The following is a 5,109-nucleotide window of genomic DNA, read 5'->3' as shown; positions in this document are numbered from 1 at the left end:
GTTTGCAGGCAGTGAATTCTTTGTAGGTGCATCCTACACGATTTCTTGCGCTGTTAGCTGCATTGCTAGATTCAGCGTTATTGTTGGTATGTAGCGCAGCCTGTACTGCGGCTATGTTTGCAGCAAGAAAGGTACGAAATTCCTCTTCGTTCATATTCATGGTGTGTCGAGTAGTCAGTGCCATTTCCTTCAAAATAGACAACTGAATCGAGTTAATCATACAGAATATTAAGAGTAGTCAATAGTATTTCGTAGCATAATATGAACTCATTTATAAAAGCTTTTTCTTCATATTAGCGTTTTATAAGTTTAAATTCGGGTACTACCTACCCGTTAAGTTCATACTTATTAGCTAACTAGCCTTTAAGAGCCCGTGCGTTGCACGACGACTGTTAATCAAACAAACTGGAAACATATAATGTTACTTAGTCATCGCATATGATAGCCGCATTAAGAGCTCGTGCGTTGCTCATCTGCTCTATAAAATAGTATTCGAAAATATAGTATTCGAAAATGTTCGTATTGGTGCCGATTAGGTATATGATACAATTACAATGAATCTAAGATGTCATCCATGGTTTCAGCTTGTAATCAAGCTGCAAACTTGTACTTGAACGTCTTGTTGAATGCCTTGATTTGAATCCATTTATAATGTTTTGCCCTGCATAAATGCAATGACATGTAATACGCATATGCTAAGATTAATCAAAAGGTTGACAACAAATCCGGTGATGTAACACAATAATCACATAATTGATGCAAATTCAGATTAGTGTATAGATATTATGATAAATAAGAGTTAATATATTAAAAAGGAATTTTTTTTATGTAAACACATAAGTTGCATAAAAATATACAATTCTTAAGAAGATGAAACATATATATAAAAAAAGAAGATTAATACAGTAGAATTTTTAGAGCAATAAGATGTAATTACCATATGTAGGTTTCATGATATCAGACTCTTGAACACGTCCTCATCATAATATTGGTTGTATTTTTTGAACTCGCCAACTAAAAATGTGGTTAGTAACTTATAATTTTAGAGACTCCAAATTTTGAAATTCAAAAGTAATTTGCAGCTACAATCAACATCATATGCTTAAGGCAGAAAGTTCTACATTGCCACATTCATGCATTTAGTTAGTTGCTGCTAAAAGAGTAATAAATAAATAGCACACTAGTAAGTTGGACCTAATCAATTATACAACGAATAACTTTTTCGCTTATCAATTCATTGTAAGAATTGGAAAATTAAAGAAACCTAGATACGGATATGAATAGATATATGGCATGAGTTTGTAAAAAACTTATAGTTATTTAAGGCATTAATGTGTCAATAACAACTTAGCGTTATGTACCCAGTTCGCGTACATATACATTTGTCTGGCTCTGCTTTAAGTTTTGATCTGCCACCAACTAAAGGAACTTTGAAGATAAGGATCAAAAGTAAGTAATGGGTACCTGTTATTACATCAAAGCCACGTATTTGTGCAAGGGGACTTCATAATTTACAGTACTATATCTTGCATTGATTTGTACGCCTGAAAAATCATTAACAGAAAACACATTATATAAGTATAAATGGCAATTTTTAAAACTAACATGATATTATTAGTGTCCATGTATTTCAAAAGGAAATAAGGTCACTAAAACACCAAGGCAATAATACGGTCAGCTATTGCTTTGAATTCAAGTGTCCATTCATGGTACAGGTTTCTGCTGGTAAAGCCATGAAATATTCAGAAGATTTACATTTTGCAGCATAAACCTTTTTATACAAACCCATGAACGTAACTCATTACATGTCCTTAAGGATAGTGGCAACAATCGAAGGACCATGAATTGGTAGATCTAATGGTCCCGTCAACAATAATTGATGACTTTGGGCAGCTTAACCCGTTCGATCCATTTCAATCACTCTTCGCCCCGTTTAAGATTCAGCATGGATGGAAATAACCCATTCAGTATTAAATGGGTAGATTTTACTTATATCAGTAAACACTAAAAACATTTGGAATTCGAAGCGTGTCAAGAATGGCATTATCTTAAAACAAAATATTTAGCCTCTGTCAATAAATTCAAAAAGATAAATAAGGTAAACAAAGTAGAATTGGCAATATGGGCGGGCCAAGTTAAAATGTTTAGATGGATTGAAGTCAGAACGGGATATTTTATTATAAAAGATTAAATGAGCCATTTGGGCCAATCAGATGATATCAACAACTCACTTGTTGTAGACAGTGTTCTTCTTGATCGAATGGAATGTCACCGTCGTTAGTCACCGTAGTTTATATAATCGTAGGGTATACAGTCGAAGGTGGAGATATAATCGAAGCAGATGATATCACTTGTGGGTATGCAGTCGGCTATTTTATTTTGATTGGAAGGCTTAGTTGCAGGTAGTAGCTGCAACTTGAATATGTGGCTAAATCATCCTCAAAATAAAAAAATAAAAAATTCTTATCAAAATTCTTAATAGTAGTGGACTAATAAAAGAATTGTAAACAATAAAATTACTAATATACAACGCTTGCACAAGACCATCAGGTTGTCAACAATGATTAAAAATCAATATGGCACAAAGTATTAGAAAATGTAAGGAATGAAGATGAAAATCAATTGAAATCAAGCGAAAAAACTTCATTAACTATAACAAAATTAAGTAAAAATACAAAATTTTATTATAAGACGTACCTTATGTGATAGTTGAGTTTCTTTCATATGAATTATTCATATATGGGTTTTTTAATTAAAAAAAAATACCTCATCTTAAGACATGTTCATCTTTGTTTAAGGCATCAAACATTTGGAGGGCATTCAAACCTAAGCATAACTACGTCAAAATGGTACTTGTATTTCTACCATCTTACAAACTTGGAGCAAACGATAAGAATACATAAAAATGGTGGTTGCATTTCTTCAAAATCATATTTGCAAAATGACATCCCAAAAGTAAAAGAAGAAAATTAGAACGAATGAAAACAATAACACCAAAACTCAATTTGTGAGGCGTACTCAACATTGTTGAAAAAAACAAAAACAAAACAAAAAACTGAACGATTCGTTGATGGCTAAAAACAAACCTGTATTATCAATTGGTTCTTTTATTAACAGCCGCCACTAACAAATCCGAAATCCATGGATTTAAACCTAAAAATCTCCAAATACGTTAAAGAATAAGAAGAAGAGTAAAAGAAACAAAAAATGAAAGAAAATACCTGTTGAATCTGAAGAAAAACTTGATTATATCAGGCCTTTTTGAATCTGTACCGAATCTAAAAAATGAAGAAGAGGATGAAAAAAACACCCTAATTCAGAGTTTATTAAGCAACAGATCTTTTGTTCGAATACACAAAAATAATTAATCTTTTGGTTAATAAAATGTAGTCCAATATTCCTACCTATACGTCTATACCTAATAGCATTATATATACATTAAAACTATGAACAGGATGAAAATTCAATAACTATTTACATATCGCTCTATGTAGCAAAGTATATCAAGCTATTTTGATCACAAATCATGATACTTTCTAAAATCGGTAATTAAAAATCTAAAAAATATCACAATCATAGTACATACATAGGTATACACATACACATATATAATCATTTCAAAAAGCTATCATTGCATAATTACAACAATGAACACTGGTAATTACCTTCTGCTAAATTTCCGGAACCCTACAATACCATCTAATTCACCTCTCTTTTTCTGTAAATTACAATAAATAAATGATTAAACACTAAAATCGATTTCAACCAAATTAATGAAACCATTGAAATCAAATGATTAAACACTAAAATCGATTTCAAACAAATTAATGAAACTATTGAAATCAAATGATAATAAACATGCGGAGTAAATTAATGATAATCAAGTTACAATAAATAAATGATTAAACACAAAAATTGATTTCAAACAAATTAATGAAACCATTGAAATCAAATGATAATAAACATGTGGAGTAAAACTGATATACATACCGTTTTGAAGATAAATTCGTCGATTTTCAGTTAATAATCGTAAGATGAAGACAGACATCGTCGGCCAGCATCGGAAGTTGTGTAATTTGATTCCTGCAAATACGAACCACCATCAACTGACGATAATTTTAACCCTAATTTTGAATTCCTTCTGGCATTCCTAAAGTTTGAAACAAAATTGAATTTGAATTTCAGAATCTTGAAGAAAAAACCATGTTCCCCATAAATGGAAAACCCTAATCGATGTACACGAACGGTTACAGTAAACCGGTGTGTATCCTCTTCCAAATCGATTCGAACCGTGATTAAGAATATAAGCAAACGAATGAATAAATTAGGGCTCTTGAGCAAGACAGGCAATGTATCATAACGGAAAAGGATCGGAGCGGATGTCGATATGAATCGTTTGAGACCAAGTTTAAGCCGTTTATACAAAGCGGATACCGTTAGATTTGTAAAACTCTCAACAGTAATACTATGATTTCAAAGCATTAGGTATGAAAAAAAAAAGGAAAAATGGTGATTTGAAAAAAGTCGTCCGGTTTATGAGATGAGAGAAGAAGACTTAGAGTTGTTTTCATTGTTGTGGTATAGATGTGGGACACGTGGTGAGATATTAAAATTTACGGATTTTTTTTTTAAAAAACAGAAAATTTGTGGTGTAAGACACGTGTTAGATGAGTAGGTGATATGATTAGGTTCTGACACTTAGGATGTATAGGCATGTTTTATGTGATGTAGGGATATACAATTCAACTACTACAATTCCATATGAAAAACTGATTATAATAATATATCACATACAAATATTCTTCAAACTTACAACTTCGCTATATTACATATAACATGAAATATAGTACACTATGATACAGGACAGTTTTGAAGATAAATCTAGTTAATACGCAAGTTGTTCAGCAAAGGAAATAAAGACACGTAATTCATAAGTTCAGAAACAAGTCATGCATTCTGGTTTTACTAAGACGACTTCCCATCCTTGGTCTTGTGGAAAATAACCATTATGACCATTGGCTAGGCAGCATGTTGTAACGTCGTCAAAAGGATGAGGGTTTAGTAATGTGCAACAGCCCCGTAATAATCTAAAAACCTTGTTTCTCACCC

General features: G+C 31.8%; 1 long non-coding RNA gene across 2 annotated transcripts; it reads right to left on the bottom strand.

The window, feature by feature from the left end:
- Window positions 1-1,246: 1,246 nt before the first annotated feature.
- Window positions 1,247-4,518, bottom strand: LOC139890885 (uncharacterized). 2 transcript variants are annotated; one of them, XR_011773463.1, is made up of 5 exons: window positions 3,991-4,518; window positions 3,666-3,718; window positions 3,222-3,278; window positions 3,087-3,153; window positions 1,251-2,409 (listed from the first exon to the last, which is right to left on the bottom strand). It is a non-coding gene; the product is annotated as an uncharacterized lncRNA (long non-coding RNA). The 2 variants fall into 2 exon arrangements; XR_011773462.1 differs by having other exon boundaries at window positions 1,247-3,153.
- Window positions 4,519-5,109: the final 591 nt, after the last annotated feature.

The sequence above is a fragment of the Rutidosis leptorrhynchoides genome, chromosome 2, assembly GCF_046630445.1.
Source record: "Rutidosis leptorrhynchoides isolate AG116_Rl617_1_P2 chromosome 2, CSIRO_AGI_Rlap_v1, whole genome shotgun sequence".
Classification (NCBI taxonomy): Eukaryota; Viridiplantae; Streptophyta; class Magnoliopsida; order Asterales; family Asteraceae; genus Rutidosis; species Rutidosis leptorrhynchoides.
This window is presented reverse-complemented; position numbering and strand designations above follow the sequence as displayed.